Raw genomic sequence first — 20,701 nt, 5'->3', positions numbered from 1 at the left:
TTTGCGGGGAGCTAGCCATAGCAAGTTTATATGCACTTCTAACCGAGAAGAATCCGTTCTTCTCATAATGCCAAGCTATACAATCCTTCACTTCCGATCCCGGTATGTTTAGTTTACAAATTTCCTCCGCGTCAAATGGGTAGAAGAGTTGTCTAATCAAGCCCTCGTTCCATTCACGTCTGTCTGCATGCATGAGCTGGCTAACCCATCGGATACGCGATCTCCGAATGAAGGACGCTGCCTTCAGGCCCTCTCTTCTGGGTATCCATTGATCTCTTTGAATTTGTATGTCTTTCCCGTCTCCAACCCTCCAAATAATTCCTTTTTTCAATAGTTCAAGACCAAACTTGATGCCTCTCCACACTGGGGAAGCGTCAGAGGCGAACACCGTATCCAAGAGATTGCCATTTGGGTAATATTTGGACTTCAGTACCCTTGCACACAGACTGTTTGGGTTCTGTAATAGCCTCCAACCCTGTTTGGCCAGGAGCGCTTGGTTAAAAAAATTCATATCTTTGAAACCAATGCCCCCCGCCCTCTTTGGCATTGTCATCCGTTCCCATGACATCCAGTGCACCTTTCGGTGTCCTTCTTCGTCTCCCCACCAGAAATCTCTAATCATCCTTTCATACTTCTCACAAAAACCTTTGGAGAGCATGAAGACACTCATGACGAAAGTTGGAAGAGCCTGCACCACTGATTTCACATGTACCTCTTTAGCAGCATACGACATGAATTTTTCCGACCAATCACTACATCTCTTCCGGAACCTGTCCATGATCGGTTGAAATTGCTTGTCTTTCATCCTACCTTCTGGTGTGGGAAGCCCTAGGTATTTTCTCTCAAACGTGTCTGCAGTCACTTGAAGGATGCTTTTAATCTCTTCCCTTGTTTCCAAAGGGCATACTTCACTGAATAGAATGGAGCATTTGTTGGTACTTAGGAGTTGACCCGTGCACCTCTGGAATGTGGTTAGGACTCTTTTTATAGCCTCGGCTTGCTCTGGTGCGGCTTTGAAAAAAATTAGGCTATCGTCAGCAAACAATAGGTTGGATATGCCCGGGCTATTTCTAGCGATTTTGATAGGAGTCAGCTTATTTTCTATCATCTCCTTCCTCAAAAGGTGAACCAGTCCATCTGCAATAAACAAGAAAAGGTACGGGCTAAGGGGGTCCCCTTGCCTTAGCCCCCTGGACGGGATGAAAGGTTCAAGCGATTCTCCGTTGCATCTAACAGAGTACCTCACAGATTTAACACACTTCATAACCCATCCGGTCCATTTTTTGCAAAAACCATATTTCCTCAAGAGTCCTTCCAAACAGCCCCAATCAACTCTATCATATGCCTTCGCAAGGTCCAATTTGTATGCACAGTAATTGTCCCTTGCATTCTTGCAGCGTTGTATCTTGTGGAAGCACTCAAACGCAATGATGGCATTGTCCGTGATTAACCTTCCGGGAATAAACGCACTCTGGGTTTCTGAGATGATTCCATCCAGCAGAGGCCGAAGGCGGTTCACAAGACACTTTGAGATCACTTTGTAGATGACGTTACAGAGGCTTATCGGTCTATAGTCCTTAAGAGATTGCGGGTCGTTTCCTTTAGGGATGAGGACTATCGTTGTGTCGTTTATCCCTTCCGGCATGATGCCCTTGTCAAAAAACTCTCTTACTGCCAGCACTATATCCTCCCACATAACCTCCCAATTCTTTTGAAAGAACCGTGCCAGGAAGCCGTCGGGCCCTGGCGCTTTTAGCGGCCCAACTTGGAACAAGGCGTCGCTGACTTCCACCACAGAGAATGGTTTTGTCAATGCCTCGTTCATGTTGCTGTTTACTCTCTCGGTGATTAGGTTCAGAATCTCTTTTGGGTCCACTTCCTCATCACTTGCGTATAGTTCCTTGAAAAAATTGTTGGTCATTTCCTGAACTTTGCGAGCGTCCTCCACCCAGGTTCCCTTCTCATCTTTTAATTTCACAATGGTGTTTTTCTTCTTTCTCCACGTAGCTCTCTGTTGGAACCATTTCGTATTTTTGTCACCCTCTTTAATGTATGTAGCTCGAGATCGCTGCCTCCACATTAGTTCCTCCCTCAGCAGCAACTCATCTAATTCCCGCGACAGCCTGCTCTCCTCCTGCCTTGAATGATCAGTCGAAGGTTGGTTCCATATCTTGCTTAACTTCTTCCTTATCTCTGCCGACTGTTTTATTACTGAACCAAAATCTCGGACAGCCCAGCCCTGCAGCTCCGCCTGCATCCGTTTTAGTTTTGCCCCAACTTCATGTAGATTTGAAGCAGGGCCATCCTTGCTCCACGTTGTGTCTATAGTTACCTTCAAGGAATCCACCCTTTCCCACATCTGTTCATACCTGAACATGTCGTTTCTTTTCACTCCAACCGGCCTCCATTCTTTCCTGCTCCCCAATCGGAGAAGAATGGGTAGGTGGTCTGACCTTGATGAGCAGATGTGTTCAACAGAGGCACTATTATAGTGCTCCGACCACTCCGGCGATGCCACAAACCTGTCAAGCCTTGCACGAACACACTTCCTGCCGCTCTGTTTATTGCTGTAAGTCCAACCCGGGCCTCTGAATCCCAAGTCAAAGAGGTTACAATCAGAGAGGACTTTGCGAAACCTTTCCATATTATTTTCAGACCTTTTAGTTGCTGAGAAATGCTCTTTTTGCCACATAGTCTCATTAAAATCACCCATCATCAACCACGGGAGACTGCATGTATCCTTTATCCTTCTTAACATGGTCCACATATGATGCCGTTCATGAGCTTTCGGTTCACCGTACACGAATGTAACCCTCCATTGAAGACCATTGGGATGCAACCGAACCAACACATCGATGTATCTCGCCCCTGCGGCAATCTTCTTTATTTCCACACTTTCATCATAAAAGAGAGCAATGCCGGCACCTTTTCTAGTGCCGGGTTGCGTGATACAATGGCGAAGGTCTAGTCTCCACTTCAGATTCTTGACATATTTATTGTTTTGCCGCGTTTCGGAGAGGAAGACGAGCTTGGGCTTGTACGTGTGCACAAGGCACACGAGTTCTTGAACCGTACGAGGTTGCCCGAGGCCTCGACAGTTCCAAGCTAGCACCGTCATGGCTCCTGGTGGACGCCATCCTTAGCGTCCACCAGTTGACCGGGAGCCCCTGGCCCGGTAGCTTCCTGTTCGTCCTCATTCCCGACCACGTTTATCCCTTCCTTGCCTCCCGCACACATTTTCTTGTTCTGCTCTCCTTCCTCACCTGTCCCTGACTTTACCATGCCTTCTATTTCCCCCTCCTCACACCCACCTCTTTTGCCCAGCACCGAATTGCCTTGGCCAGATGTGATCTTGCCGCCCCTTGCTGTTTTCAGGGTCCTCTTCTTTGGAGGGAGAGCAGTTCCCTCTCTAGCACCTATAGCCACGTCCGTAGCCACATTCTGAGGCAGGCACGCCATCATCTGATTCTTGAAGCGCGGGAACGGTCCAAAGCCTGGGGGAAACTCTGGGTCATCCATCGCCTCAGTAGAAGCATCCCGGGCCCCTCCCAGACCCGCGGCGCTGACCAGGGGTAGCACCTCTGGTTTGACCATCTCAACGACGACTCCACCCTGCACCGTTTCAGCAACGTGGGTGTGATCATGTGCTGCGGGCTTCTCATTGCCTGTGAGGGTTTGCGCCACGCCATGTTCAGCACCTGGTTCCTTGAGAGCTTCAGGGGCACCCAAGGACTTCAGATCAAGCTTCTCCTGGCATGCCCCAACCCCAGCATCGCTCGCACCCGAGCCAAGTGTTGATGTAGAGGCCTCATGGGGGGCAGGTTTTGCTGATGGCTCCCGCCATCTGACACTTTCAGTGCGTTGACCGCCGCAATCCCGGCCTGGACCTGATGGTTCGACAGGGTCTCCTCCGATATCCTCGCATATTCTGCCTTCATCCAGCTAGAGCCTGACTCTCGATGCACCTCTTTCCCAAAGCTAAGGATACGACGAGCACTGCCCACCACCGGGGCAACGTACCCTCCCCTACTACTGCTCTTATTGAAAGGGGAGGCGCGCATTGTTGCCGTGTACCTCATCTCTTGGAGGTCCACCGGCAACTTACAATCACGTTGGCCATGCCCAAGGAAGCCACAAAAACCACAGAACCTAGGTACTCTCTCATATTTCACCTCTAAGAAGAACAGTTCATTTTTTGGCTTATCATGGGACGTGATCTTGTTGCGGAGGGGTTCATCAACATCATGATTCACCCGGACTCTTATGAAGTCTCCCCACAGCTTACCATGGATGTTGGTGTCCACCTCAAGGACCTCCCCTAGCAAGGATCCCAGCTTCCAGGCCACACTTTCATCCAGCATGATGGGCGGGACGTCGTGGATGCGCACCCATATTGGCATATGGGCAACCTCCACGTCCCCCGGCCTAGCACTGCCGTCCACCGCCACCATGAGGAAGGCGTCACCCTTGTGAGTCCAAGGGCCGTTGTCAAGGATGAAACGGTGATCCCCCTCCCGCTCGAACTCCAGGAGGAAGCGGTTGTTTTCAGGGGCGTGTAGTTGAGGCGGCCACGAAGCCCCCACTTGCTCTTGAGCTCACCGAAGAGACCCTCGTTGCTGTAGGGCAGGGTGGAGAAGAAGAGCCCCACAGCGATCCAACGATTCCTCATGGCAGCGCATTCCTTCGTCAGGTCGAGTTCGACCACATCGTCGACCTTGGTCCCCAGATTGACTGGGAACCTTGGGGCAACAACATCATTGCCGGTGTAGAGCCTCCTCATGTTGGCCTTCCCTCCATGACCGCGGGACGACTCCCCGCGGAGAAGCACCCTTGAGATGTTCCGGCCGTCGCCAGAGCAGTTGGCATCATTCCCTCCCTCCATGGCGGCCTTGTTCTTCTGCATGTCCTGGGGCGACATCGTCGAGGGGGAGCTGTGGACTGAGCGTGGAAAGAGATGAGAGTACAGACCTCCAGGGTCCGATCCTTTTAAACTTGCGCCAGGGTGATTTGCCCCCTCCATTAACGGGATCGCGCTAAGGTCCAATGATCTGGTGATTCCCAAGATATCTCCTTCCTTCAAACTCGGATCTGGGGATCCTCCCCCCTTGTCCGGCGGGTCATCCTTCAGCGGGCAGCCAATCTCGTTGCAGATCAGCTTTTGATCTACATCCCCTTTCCTTTGCCTCAGATCCATCCTATACTTGTGGATCCTTTCCATGATTTTCCGGAGTGCTTCCACCGTAGGGTTCCAGCTTTGATTATTGCTCCCCGATTCCGACCAAACATCTCTGATCGCCTTCTTTTCCACACCCGTCCGCTTGATCGCCTTCCTCCCCTGGAGCCATGCTTCCTGCATGCCCCTCAGATCTCCTTCCTTGGGGAGATCATCCACTCTCTCTCTCGGTGGCCAGACTCCGGCCTGGCCCCGGAACCCTGTCGCCGGCAGGACCGCGATCGGGGATCGCCGGGCACCGTAATTTCCGCTCACCGAAATTGTGCCCATTTTTTTATCAAACATTCTGACTTATTTTTAGAAAAATTTCTAAGGGCTCATGTAGGTGTCATGACATGGGATGGTGAGAAGTTTAGGTCTTGTTTGTTTGGGCTTTTGGTTATGCTTTTACAGCTTGTTCACTTTGTCCAAAAAGCCATAAAAACTCCTAAATAGGTGCTTTTTGGGACTCCCAAAAACACCTATTTAGGAGCGTTTATGGCATTTTGTCAAAATGAAAAAGTTGTAAAAGCAAAAGTAAAAGCCCAAACAAATAGGGTCTTAGTCTCATCCTGCTTGTGGTGAAGGAGTTGGACCTCTTTGTAAGGGATGCTCTTTCACATGTTATTTGAGAAGAGAAGAGGCCATCCTGCACTCCTCCGCGCCGCGCGCCTCGTGGGTCCATCCCACGTCTCTCCACCCGGACGCACATATATACGTCCAGCGGTGCCGAACGTGCAGCCGCTAAGAAGCTCGAAGCCGAGAAGAAGACCACTGAGGCCGTTTTTGCCGCCGCGGCCTCTGCCTGGCCGATCAGAGGGTATAACATGTCTGTCCATCTCCTGTTTATTTATGTCTTAACAATACTAGCTATGCGTGTAATATTTCTACTATATACGTAGTACATGCTTGCTTGGTTGTAATCAGTATGTCAGTAACTTTGTCAATGCCATGATCGTAATTATTTCCAGGATTAGTTTAATAAATTTTTTTGCCTATTTACGCAGCAGTATGGACCTAACGAGTCGAAAGCATAAAATATTCTGCTCCTTCCTGAGTTTCTTCTTCTTCTATTTTTTCGCTTACATATTAGTAAAACTCAGGAATACTTTTATGAAATCATGAACATTTTCTAAATATACTAATATATTTATAAATCCATTATATGTGAATTTTTTAAAATATATTATCATTTTTTAAACAGGGTGATTTTTTTAGTTCATGAAAATTGTCTGAAATTCGTGAATAATTTTCTAAAATCATGATTTTAAATACATGAATATTTCTTCATTATGTAATATTTTTAAATTTGTGAGCGTTTTTTATACTTCATGAATATTTTAAATTTGAGTTTTTTTAAATTTGCTAATTTCTTTGAAGTCGTGATTTTTAAAACTCGCATTTTCAAAAAATCATTTTTTAAATGCACGGTTTTAATTTTTTATTAATGTTTTTTCATATCTATCATATCTATGTTTACATCTGTTAAAAAGTGAATTTTTTTTTGGGATCATTAGCATAATATACAAGGACACGCTGCTATAGGAGTAACCCATTACCTTGTTGGTGATATTACCACAACTTGAGCATTCTTCTTTGTGAGAATTATTGATGGCTAGGACGATTTGAAAGGTATTGTGAAACTAAGAATTCGTCCCAAAATCCAAAAGAAATAAACCAAAAGGGGGAAACCGAAAAATAACACTTCAAGAAAAGCGCAAAAGGGAAAAATGAGAATAAACAAAGAGACCCGAAAAGAAACCTCCGCTGAAAAGAAAACTAGCCAAAGGGTAAATGCCCCTGCCTGTTATGCCGGGTCCTCCTATGTGACACACTCTCTGTGGCAAATTTCCGCCGCGACGCACACACGGAGCCCTGACTGGGCCGGCCCATTAAGGCGTTGCGACGATGTAAAAATATAGCGAAAAATCCTGACGGAGGAGGGAATCGCACCCCTTACCGCTAGTCACTCAGGCTGGCGAGTCCTACTGACATTTTATAAGCGCAAACTAGTAAAGAATGTAAAGGTGGAGATCTGAACTTTTCAGAGTTTTCGATCATTCTTTTGGAAAATATGAACAAAGTTATAAAAATTTAAGTAATGTTTGAAAGCGTGAAATATAATTTTTAAATATTGAAAAAAATTGAACACCTATTGACACATGTGAACAAAATTTTAAATTCGAACACAATTTAAAAACATGAAGAATTTCGAAAAACTGTGAAGAATAATTGGAAAATGCAAACATATTTTCAAAATTCAGAACATTTTTTGAAATTTTGAACAAAAAATGAAATCAGGAACATTTTTGAACTCTTGATTTTTTTAAATGCGAACATTCTACAAATTCCAGAAGGTTTTTGAAAACACAAACACTTTTTTAATTCGAGAACAATATTTGAAAAAGGGAACATATTTCGAAATGTTGAACATATTATAGAAAAGCCGATCAAATTCTGAAAATTTCGGAGTTTTACTAAAAGTCAAAAAAATATTTTAAAAGACAAAAGAAAAACTTTATGAAATGCAAAAACATTTTTTGAAACATGAACATTTTTTGAAAATGTGAACAAGTTTTTAAAGGAAAAACATTTTTCTAAAATTTCAACAAAAGCATTTTTTGAAATCATGAAATTTTTGTTGAAAATCACGAACATTTTTAACACCCGAACATTATTTTGAAAATTTTGAACAAAAGCATTTGCAGCATTTTGTGAAATCAAGAACAATATTCGAAAATCACAAACATTTTTCTAAATTATATTTTTTTTAAAACGACAATTTGTTAAATTTCAAACATTTTTTAAAGGCAACAACATTTTTGCAAATTTAAGAACAATTTTCAAACATGAACTTAGTTAAAAAAGCATAAAATAACCTTGAAAAGGAAAAAAGAAAAGGAAAGAAACAGAAACAGAAACAAAAAAAAAACAGAAAACCAGTAAAAGAAAAAAACCGGATCAGGGAACCTTCTAGAAGGTTCCCAAAACCGGCTGGCTAGTGGCGGTTGTACCTGCAAAAACTGGGCCGTCTCTTGCGTGGCTGCTCAGTCGCTCGCCTGTGCGAAGCGCCGGCAGTTTGACACAAAGAGTGTTAAATAGGATATTCCCGTTATGCCCTACCCCCACACGAGATGCCCGGCAATCATTCATTCGTTGCGACCATTTTAATCACAGATCCTCTATTTACTGCTCATTGTAGCACGTTGTTGTTGAATGACAGAACGAGCCAACCAGTTTTGAGAACCATCTAGAAGGTCCCCTGAACCGATTGTTTTGTTGTTGTTTTTTACAGTTTTATTTTTATTTTGTTTTTGTTTTTTCCCAAACTTGTCTTTGAATTTTCTTTTCCTCCATGTTAAATTTTTCACACATCTCAAGAAGTGTTCACTTGCAAAAAATGTTCGTGTTTATGAAAAAATGTTCAAAAAAATGAAAATTTATTCATAACTTGAGAAAATCTTTTATGTTTTCCAAAACATTGTGATTTATTTTTTTTCAACAAATTTTATTTGTTTCAATTCTTTTAAACTTTATCAAAGCTTTTTTTTAAATGTTCATTGTTTAAAAAATATTCTTATTTCAAGAAATGTTCAACATTTTGAAAAAAAATCTTCATGTTTTGGAAAAGGTAAAATGGTCACATGCCAAAAATTAAGAGATGTGCCTAAGTGGTGGCTAAGAATCATGGCAAAAAATTTAAAAGGTGGAGCTTAGGATCGGGTACTACTCAGGAATATATGTGTTTGTTGGTATTAGTGCATCTACACCCGGACGTTCCGAACTTGCCTCAAACGCTCGGGTGGACGGCCCGATCACGACAAACCGACCCAGACGGGCGTATCAAAGGGGCCTCCAACGCCCGGGCTGACCGGCATCGCTCATATCTATGGGACATATATGGGGGCGCCCGGGCACGTCCGCCACGTCGGACCATGCTCACCCTGGCCCACCCAACCCCATATATATTCCTCCCCATCCGCTTGCCGGATCAAACCCTAGCCACTTCAGTCCACTCCCCTTCACTCCCCTCTGCCACCCAAGCTCATTGTTAGAGGGGATAGAGAGGGATTGATGGAATTGTTGTATATTTCATGAGCCTCGTGGGCATATACATAGGAGTACATGATCAGCTTGGAGTACAAGGCAAGGTGGAATAAATCCTACGCTATCCTATGTTTCCTAAATAATCATTATACTCAACATTCCCTCGCAGTCACAATGGTAGCGACGCAGACGGTGAGACTGTAGAAGAATCCGAAGGGAAACAGACGGACACCCCCCCCCCTCCCCCCCGTCGTAACGCTCGATGCATAGCGGAAGTCGTGGCTGGAGTGGGACGAGATTGCTCAAGCAAGGCGGTAGCCCTCTGTGCCATTTGCCGAGTTAGCCGAGAGCGTAGGGTGGTAGAGTCGTGGTCGAGGCAGCCGTGCGAAGAATGTCGTGGTCGATGTCGAGTCGGGTTAGCCGGTGCCGAGGAAGTCGTCGTGGAGCCGCGGGCGCAAGGAGGCGTTGAGTGAGTGATGGGCGCAGTGGTGTCAAAGTAGTGGTGCGCCGGGAAGTTGTTGGCGACGCGTCGCGCCGGGTTTGCCAAGCCCATGGACACATCATGGATGAAGGCAAGCATCGGTGTTGCTAGCACTAGGCATGCATAGACGAGGGGCCTACACGAGATGTATGCCATGTCGAGGAGTCGAAGGGGCCACCAGAGAAGTGTTGGAAATATGCCCTAGAGGAAATAATATTTATATTATTATATTTGCATATTCACAATTAAGAGTTTATATTTCATGCTATAACTGCTATGATCCTGAAATATGTCATTCAGTGGAAAACTGTAGGATGAAAAGTATGTCTAGAGGCGGGGGTGATTAGACTACTTGACCAAATAAAAATCTAGCATTTTCCCTATTTTAAGTCTTGGCAGATTTTAGCAACTTAACACAAGTCAAGCAATCAACCTACACATGCAATTCTAAGAGTATAACAGCGAAATGTAAATCATTGCATATGAAGGTAGGGGAAGGGTTTGGAGAGAGTAAACGCAATGTAGACATGGAGATTTTTGGTGTGGTTCCGATAGGTGGTGCTATCGTACATCCACGTTGATGGAGACTTCAACCCATGAAGGGTAACGGTTGCGCGGGTCCATGGAGGGCTCCACCTATGAAGGATCCACGAAGAAGCAACATTGTCTATCCCACCATGGCCATCACCGACGAAGGACTTGCCTCACTTGGGTAGATCTTCACGAAGTAGGCGATCTCCTTGCCCTTACAATCTCCTTGGTTCAACTCCACAATCTTGACGGAGGCTCCCAAGTGACACCTAACCAATCTAGGAGACACCACTCTCCAAAAGGTAATAGATGGTGTGTTGATGATGAACTCCTTGCTCTTGTGCTTCAAATGATAGTCTCCCCAACACTCAACTCTCTCTCACAGATTTGGCTATAGTGGAAAGATGATTGAGTGGAAATAAACTTGGGGGAGGCTAGAGATCAAGATTCTTGTGGTAGGATTGGAATGTCTTGGTTTCAACACATGAGTAGGTGGTTCTCTCTCAGAAAATGAGTAGTGGAAGTCTAGGCACAATCTGATGGCTCTCTCTCAAATGGAGAAGGGGGTGGAGGGGTATATATAGCCTTCACACAAATCTAACTGTTACACACAATTTACCAAACTCGGTGAGACCGAATAGTGAAACTCGGTGGGACCGATCTAGTTTAAAATGTGAACGTTAGGGTTTTCGGTGGGACCGATAATATCAACTCGGTGGGACCGATGCGCTATGGTTAGGGCAAAACCTCATCTCGGTGAGACCGATCACATCAATTCAGTGAGACCGATTTCACCAATAAGCAAATAGAGACTTGGTCAAGCAAACTCGATGGGACCGATCGCTCATTTCGGTGAGACCAAAACGTTACGAAAAGGAAACAGAGAGTTTGCATTGCGAACTCGGTGGGACCGATCGCTCATCTCGGTAAGACCGAAATGTTACGAAGGGAAACAAAGAGTTTGCAATCCCATCTCGGTGAGACCGAGATCCCTATCGGTGAGACCGAACTGATTAGGGTTTTTGGCTATGGCTATGTCAAGTGAACTCGGTGGCGCCGGATAGATCAAATCGGTGGGGCCGAATTTGACTTTAGGTTTAGGACATATGTGGAAATGAGAAAGTGGTTGAGGGCTTTTGGAGCATATCACTAAGCATTTTGAGCAAGCAAGCCATTAAGCAACACCCCATCCCTTTTTAATAGTATTGACTTTTCCTATGGACTCAATGTGATCTTGGTTCACTAAAATGAAAATAAAGAGTCTTGAGATTTTGCCAATAAGTGTCCTTAGCATTTTGAGGGGTCCACATCTCTAGTCCATGCCATGCCAATCATTGAACTTTCTAAAATATTTAACTTGAGTGGATATTAGTTCAATGAGCTATATGTTGTTATGAATTACCAAAACCACCCGGAGATTAGTTGCACTTTCAAAAACTCATATGCACGTGTGAAATGATAAACGGATAAAATAAAGGTTCCTAGTCTCGCCTCTAAGACTAGATAAAGTGTTGTTGGTGATCATGTTTTCCGCATATTAGGATATCGTTAAGTGTAATGATGATCCTAAAACAACATTGAGATTATGAAGTTGGAAGAACGATCATATTGAATCGACTGAAACTTGTTTGTTATGAATTGAGCTAATATCATCTGTATTCAATTGTATTAACATGGAGTGTTAGCATGTCTTTTAGTTCCTGAGACCATGAGAGTGTCTCGGTCACTTCCTACCAGACGGTGGGCTTTGGGGTTGCTCAAACGTCATTTGTAACAAGGTGATTATAACGACAACTTTAAGCCTCACCGGAAAGTTTGACAAGTGACTAGACAGATCGAGAGTGGGATTTGCTCCTCCGACGATGGAGAGATGTTCTTAGGGACCTCTCGATGTGATGACATCCATCATCATCTGGCCAGACACAGGTGACTACCTCACACGGATGCCGGAACACGTTAATGAGAAAGAAGAACAAAACCGATAAACAGGAGCAACGGTATAGTGAGCATGTTGATGACTCAAGAGGATACCGATGCACACTGGGTTTCGTAAAGTATCGTGAAGCAAAGGGAACATCGCATGATAACCCAAGTTTCACTCGAATATCATTCGTGTAATCATAGGGACCAATATGGATGTCCACGGTTCCGCTATTGGTCATTGAACTAATGGGTTTCGTTCATGTCTATGATTTACCGAACCTACAGGGTCACAAGATTAAGGTAATGACGATCTGCTGAGTGTTAGTAGTATGGGAGTGATGAGAATATATTCGTGAAATAGTTTCAATAATATCCGAAATATTTCCAAGAGATTTCGGAAGCGTTTCGGGGTCACATGAAGGGTTTCGGTGAATATTGGGTAATACTGGGTATTACCGATTAATTATAGGGATAATTAGATTTATGCCCCTAGTTGTTTCCCACTCGTCTGTTTTACCCCTAATTTCCAAAAGTCACTGGTTCCGTCCAAGTCACTTTGCTCCTCTTATGCTTTTGCCCTTTGACCATTTGACCGTCAGTTTGAAAAAAGTGTTGGAAAGTGCACATCTGAGTTTTATCTCTTTTGATACCACCATGAATAGAAAAACCTTTAAAAAATTCAAAACAAATTCAAAAAAAATATGGTGGCAAAGAACGACAAATGTTCTAAGTGCTTTCCAGGTTTCATCAGGGAACGACATTTGTGGAAGTCGTGGCAAAAAAATAATCTATTTTGGAGTGCTAATTGTTTTTTTGCCATGACTTCCACGAGTGTCGTTCCCTGATGAAACTTGGAAAGCACTTAAAACATTTTCCATTCTTTGCCACCAATTTTTTTATAAATTTTTTGATTTTTTTAAGATTTTACTATTCATGATGGTAGCATAAGAGCTAAAACTCGGATGGGCACTTTCCAACACTTTTTTCATGAATGCAAATGACACTGACATATAGGTGATGTTTTTCTGAATATTTTGGTATCTTATTTGCATTTTTCTGATTTAGTATGAATTAGTTATGAAGTTTTCAAACTGGCGGTCAAACGGTTAAAGGGCAAAAGCATAAGACGAACAAAGTGACTTGGACAAAATCGGTGACTTTTGGAAATTAGGGGTAAAACAGACGAGTGGGACACAAGTAGGGGTATAAATCTAATTATCCCTTAATTATATATAGGTGGAAAATGTTTCCGGGGATGTTAATATATATATATATATATATATATATATATATTACTCTAAAAATGTTTAAAGTATTATATATATAATTTAAATATCAACGGGCCTTAAAAGGCCAAGAGGTGGAAGGCAACTTGGGCCAAAAAGGCCCAAGTGGGAAAGTGCCAGCCTTCCCTAAGGAATGGAGCCGAATATGACTAGGGGTGGGCTCACCCCCTTGGCCGGCGCACCAAGGGATGCTTCCCTCCCTTGGTGGCTGCCCTCTCCTCCCCTCCTAACCTATATATACTAGAGGTTTTCCACCCTATTGACACACAAGTTTTTTGGTGCCTCTTCTAGTTGATCTAGTTCTAGTTCTAGTTGGTCCTAGACTAATTAGGGCCAGTCGTAGCCACCTCTAGTCCTCATAATTAGAAGCCCAATGTGGTTCTAATCTCCTCCCTCTAATTCTCCAGCGATTATTAGCTCTGGACGGTGAAGCGCTGCCGGATCATGAATACCGTATGCTTGCAACCAAGTAGAGAGGCAGTGCTTTCGGTCTTCCGTTTGAGGGATCGTTCGAGGGCGGTTCATGGGATCGTCATCATCATTCGAGGGACTTTGAGCATGATCTACACCAACTCTTCTTCTTCCACTGCACTCTGGAGTTGGTAACGATCATTGATCCCAACCCTTATGCATCTTCATATTGATCTTGGTGATCTTAGGTGTAATTTTTTGTTTTCTACTATGTTTCCCAATAGTGTCATCATGAGCTGGTTTATGAGTAGATGCAGGTTGCGGTCTAGATCACATCTGATATGTGAGGGTTGATGTTCTTTCTATGATTATTGCGTCAGTTCAGTTCATCGGCAGAATGATGTAGTTTTGCTACAAGGTTCTGACAATCAATCGCCTCTGGCTGTCGACGATCTGCTAATAGTTCCTTGGGCTACATCATAGTTGGAAATAGTGAACCGTCACGTACACAAGAGGGTGCCGAAGACAAATGATCTTCTAGGGGGTCACGCGTAATGACGAAGTTTAGTGCGGGGAACGAGACTTTTTATTAAGTCTCTCTTCCACACACCTCGAAACTTAATCTAGAATCAAGAACATCGCCTGGTTGTGCTTGTGTAGGTAGATAGTCTTAATTTCTAAAAATGGTTAACCATGTAACTATAATTTTGCTAAAACCGATTAGAGGACGTCTAACTTGGTTTTGCAGGGTTTGCATATGATGTGGTATAGCCTTCGTCATGATAATGAGTTTATGTATGAGATGATTATATGTTGTAATGTTAAGTGGCCTGTGCGTCACGGCATGATGGTTGGAGCCACGGGATTTCCACTTTAATGTAAATATCATAAAGATAGGTTATAGGTCATGGTGGCAAAACATACACGGAGGACCCCGACGAAGAGAAGCTGTACCAGGTGCGGGACAAGGAGCTACAAAATTTCGTGCCACGACGGAAATTCAGATTTTGGTGCCACAGCAACGTTTTATGAGATTGTAGTCACAGCAATGTTTTTGAAATAGTTTCCACGGTGACAAAATATTGGCCGTCACGTCGCTTCAACTGGATATTGAGGACGATCATGGAGGACTCCCTGCGCCCAGGGCTATACCATGTCATGCTATTATGAATTGCTTGAGATGTTTATCCCTTTATTTTTGCACCCTTTGATTGCACAGTAGTCAATTATTAGGGTGATCTCGCACAATAAATATCAAGTTAAAAGGTGCTCTTCCCAGTGTTGCAACCATCTATGACACGTTGTGTCCTGGAGTAGGTCATGCACACATGAGTACAAACAGATCGTGAGGTGTAAGGCGGGGCATGCAGATAACACACGGTTGTCTTGAAGTTCTAGCAGAATAGTTCTGAGCTCGGATCACAAAGCATCGAAAGATGAACAAGAGTCATATGGAGATATGATCGGCAAAAGCTTGCCCACCTGTCATAATTCTCATCATCAGTGATGCACACATCAATGGCTGAGAACTAGGCTTGGATCTTGAATCACTTAAAATCAATTATGAGAGATATTGATTTGAGTGGGAGCATAATTATGTTTTAGTTAAGTTTAATAACTAGTCAAATTAATTATGAACAATGTCTATGTGTAGTTTGCATTATAATTGTAGAATTATGGCTCACAGTTCCACCTTTGTTGTTGAAATTGGTTGACTGTTATTTATCTTCTTGAATCTTTATGATTGAGAGGATCGTCCTACTGCATAATTGCAATGCTCTCGCGCTAATGCTATGGATGATGAGACTTATGTCCTTCAATCCAAAAGTTTATATTGCATTACAGTCTGCTTGCTTCCGAGAAACCTAAACTTCAAAATGTTTGGGATAGTTATGTGATATTCTTGGAACTAATTTTTTTTCAGAAACAAACAAAGATTAAAAGATATGAGATATATAAAGAAGTGTTTTGTTTGCAAGTTCTAGTGAAGTGTTTTACTATATCTACTACTGAAATGCGTAAGATCCAGAAGAACGCCAGTCATGAGTTGATGGCTAAAACTTAAATAGAAAGAACAAAACCAAAGGATGTAATGAGATTTACATGCCTAGGGTAGTTCAGGGCTCATGCCACTCTTAAAGGTTAGATGAATCTTCTGTTGAGTGGGAGAAATATTGAGAGTAAAACTATAAGAAGTTTAGAGGCAGAAAGAAAATAAGACTGGAGTGTCCAGCTCGGGTATGAATGGCATACAAGTTATAAGATGTAGAGAAAGTCAGTCAATTAAAGTGTGACTCTTGAGAATTGTGGTTAAATTGTTAAACTCTTTGGTAATTGTGGTTAAAAATTCATCACAAGGATACCGACTCGATTGCATGATGTTGCGAATCGATGCAAAAATTACTATGGCCTAATGACCAACAAATTAATGAGGTTAAAATATGTGTTGAAAAACTTTTGTGAAAGTTATGATACTTTTTCATCAACATATTACCTTTGAATTTATTGTCATAATTCATTTTAGAGTTTTGTACACTCTAGCCAATTGCATAGAAATTGCGAGGAGTTTGTTCACTAGAGAACAACAGTTGTTCGATGTAATGAACGAAAGGGCCATACTCCTATTGTGAATAGGATGAAAGTTATGACTATTGATGATAGAATTAAATATCTATAATACTGACGCCAAATGTCGCAAGACTAAAAGAATACCACATATATGTGGCACTGCATTTAGTCACATTGGAGAAAGCCGCATAGAGAAATTCCATAGTGATGGATTTTGGAGTCATATGATTATGAATCATTAGACACTTGCAACTTTGGTCCAAGTTGTGAAGCAAACTAAAATACCGTTCATAGGCCATAAAGAACGAGCAACAAAATAATTGGAACATGCATATTGATGTGTGTATTCCAATAAGTATTGTTGCATGCAGTGGATTTATCTAACTTCGAGGATTACTCAAGTAGATATTTATATTTACTAATTGAGACATGATTCTAGATCTTTTGAAATGGTTCAAAAGATTTTTAGAAAGAGGTAGAAATTATCGTAATGAGAAAATTATGTTTCTACAATTTGATTGCAGAAAAGAATATTTGAGTTACAAATTTAGCGAATGTCTGATGAGCTATAAAATGTTTTGTAGCTTACACCTACTAGAGACACTACTAAGAGTAGAGTGTTAGATGTAATCAAACTACGTATAACATAGTGAGATCAAAGATGAAATTAGTCGATTTTGCCAATATACTCTTAATGTGATGCTTTAGAAACTATGGCTTCTACACTAAAAAGGATCGCCATCAAATCTGTAAGTGCTACTTTGTAGGTTATCCCAAATGGTTGGGTATTCCTCTATCACTACGCCGAGGCAAAATGTTTTGCCATAGGGTGCGGAAATTTTGAAGAAAATGTTTTCTACAAAATACTAAGTGGGAGGATAGTGCAAATCGACAAGATTATAGAATCTTCGTGATCAGGTCAAAGAAAAGAAACGCTAGAAGTGGTTCAAAGATTTCTTACTGTGACTGATACAGAAGCCTCTATATAGGATATAGATACTTCAGTCGAACTTGCAGCTCAACTATATAGGCTAGGGATATTTGTGTAAACCTTAATGGTGTGCAGACGAAATATTGTTGAACAAACAATGAACCTATGATACACAGAGAAGTGTTGATGGGCCTTGACTCCAGAATTGGCTATACGCCAAAATAATTCGAGATAGTATCCATGCACATAATTCAAGTTTCAAACTTGATGGACCCTCTGAAAGACTAAAAGTCTAAAGTGTAGTGATGGATCTATAGGTTGACAATAATAATAATGTTTTATGCTTGGCTTGTTACAAATAAGTTTATGAAAAGACCAAGGAGTTGATTATGACGAGATTATCTCATCATAATAATACTTAAAGTCAATTCGGATTAAAACTAGCAATTACTAAATATTTCAATTATGAGATATAATAGATGGATGTCAAAATGATTCCCATGAGATGGAGTAGAACCAAAGTTGTATATTTGATACAGACCAAGGTAATTTTCTCAATCCAGAGGATACTAGTAAGTGTGCAAACTTCAAAGATTTGAAGCAAGCATAGTGGAGTTGGAATCTTTGTTTTGATGAATTGATTGAATAATGTGATTTCATCGATAGAATCAAGATGCTTGTATTTACAAGAAAGTAAGTGGGAGCGTGATATTATTTCTAAACATTATGTGTGCATGACACATAGTTGATTGAAATTTCTTGACACCGATTAAGACTTTATTGAAATTAGTTTTTCAGTAAAGCACTTAGGAAATATAGTCCTTGAATTTGGTATTATAATCTATGGAGATAGCAGTGTCTAATCAAGGCTTAGCCAAATTACATATGGACAAAATACTAAAGCAATTTAGTATGAGAATTGCCAAGAAGTGTTTCTTGTCAAAGTCACATGGAAGGAGTTCTTAGCAAGAATCAGTATCTTGAATACTGATGAGTGAAATAAATTATTTCAATCACACTTGTGTTAATTCCATGGTATGTAAATAACCAGATATGTCCAAGTACTCCAAGTAAGTTGTGAGCAAAGTTACTAGAATGGTCAAATTACTGATCATAGAATAACAATGAAAAAAATTGTTAAGTACTAACGACTCATTTTTCGCATACGGAGAAAATGAAAAAGATTGTTGTAAGGAGTTACATCAATACATGCTTGATGTAAGTAGTACATCGACAAAAATCCTCATTAGTGCTCCAAGCTAATTTTGATTTCAATTAAAATTATCTATGGTAGCACAGTAAGTTGGAATTGGTCCAAGGAAGTTACTGTGGTGAATTCTATAACAGAAGGCTAAGTATATTGTCGCTTTAGAAGCAACAAAAGAGGGTGATGAATCAAAGTTTCATTTATGAACTTGGACTGGTTTCTAGATGATTGTGCAAATAGAACACTGTTCTCAACAGTGGTTCTATAGCTCAATCTGAGGAATCAAAGGTCATGCAGTGATTCAATACATACAAAACTAGTTTCACAAAATTATAAATTTATATGAAAGCATGACAGATGCACTGGAATGCAAATGATACACACGGGTCTGAAGTTGCCAAAATCTGATAAGATGAAGTCTATACCATAGGCAAAGCATGGACTGACACAGGATTGCCATTGGTGTTTAAAAGTGCTAACTAGATTATTGACTCTAGTGCAAGTGGGAGACTATTGGAAATATGCCCTAGAGGCAATAATATTTATATTATTATATTTTCATATTCATAATTAAGAGTTTAGATTTCATGCTATAACTGCTATGATCCCGGAATATGTGATTCAGTGGAAAACTCATATGCACGTGTGAAATGATAAACGGATAAAATAAAGGTTCCTAGTCTCGCCTCTAAGACTAGCTCAAGTGTTGTTGGTGATCATGTTTTACGGATCTTAGGATATTGTTAAGTGTAATGATGATCCTAAAACAACAATGACATTATGACATTGGAAGAACGATCATATTGAATCGACCCAAACTTGTTTGTTATGAATTGAGTTAATATTGTCTGTATTCAATTGTATTAACACGGAGTGTTAGCATGTGTTTTAGTTCCTCAGACCATGAGAGTGTCTCGGTCATTTCGTACTAGACGGTGGGATTTTGGGTTGCTCAAACGTCATCTGTAACAAGGTGATCATAACGACAACTTTCAGGCTCACCGGAAAGTTTGGCAAGTGACCGGACAACTCGAGAGTGGGATTTTCTCCTCCGACGATGGAGAGATATTCTTAGGGACCTCTCAGTGTGATGGCATCCATCCTCGTCTGGCCAGATGCTACCTCTTGAGCTTGTATTGGTTTTTCCGTTGAAGAGGAAAGGGTGATGCAGCAAAGTAGAGTAAGTATTTCCCTCCGTTTGAGAACCAAGGTATCAATCCAGTAGGAGACAACGCACAAGTCACCGAATACCTGCACAAACAACCAACAAACTTGCACCCAACGCGATAAAGCGGTTGTCAATCCCTTCACGGTTACTTGCAAAAGTGAGATCTGCTAGACATAGATAAACGGTAAAGTAAATATTTTTGGTATTTTGGGTCTATAGATCGGAAAGTAAAACATTGCAAATTAAAGGAACGGCGACAGAAATTGGCAAGTTTATAGGAAACTAATATGATGTAAAATAGACCCGGGGGCCATAGGTTTCACTAGTGGCTTCTCTCAAGATAGCAAATATTATGGTGGGTGAACAAATTACTGCCGAGCAATTGATAGAAGAGCACATAATTATGACGATATCTAAGGCAATGATCATGAATATAGGCATCACGTCTGTGTCAAGTAGACCAAAAAGATTCTACATCTACTACTATTACTCCACACATTGACCGCTATCCAGCATGTATCTAGAGTATTAAGTTCATAAAGAACGGAGCAACGCATTAAGTAAGATGACATGATGTAGAGGGATTAACTCAAGCAATATGCTGAAAACCCCCATCTTTTTATCCTTGATGGCAACAATACAATACATGCCTTGCTGCCCCTACTGTCACTGGGAAGGACACCGCAAGATTGAACCCAAAGCTAAGCACTTCTCCCATTGCAAGAAAAACCAATCTAGTAGGCCAAACTAAACTGATAATTCAAAGAGACTTGCAAAGATATCAAATCATGCATATAAGAATTTAGAGAAGACTCAAATAATTTTCATAGATAATCTGATCACAAATCCACAATTCATCGGATCTCGGCAAACACACCACAAAAGAATATTACATCAAATAGATCTCCAAGAACAACGAGGAGAACATGGTATTGA

Source organism: Triticum aestivum, chromosome 2B (genome assembly GCF_018294505.1).
Source record: "Triticum aestivum cultivar Chinese Spring chromosome 2B, IWGSC CS RefSeq v2.1, whole genome shotgun sequence".
NCBI classification, from domain to species: domain Eukaryota; kingdom Viridiplantae; phylum Streptophyta; class Magnoliopsida; order Poales; family Poaceae; genus Triticum; species Triticum aestivum.
Note: the sequence above shows the minus strand (reverse complement) of the source record.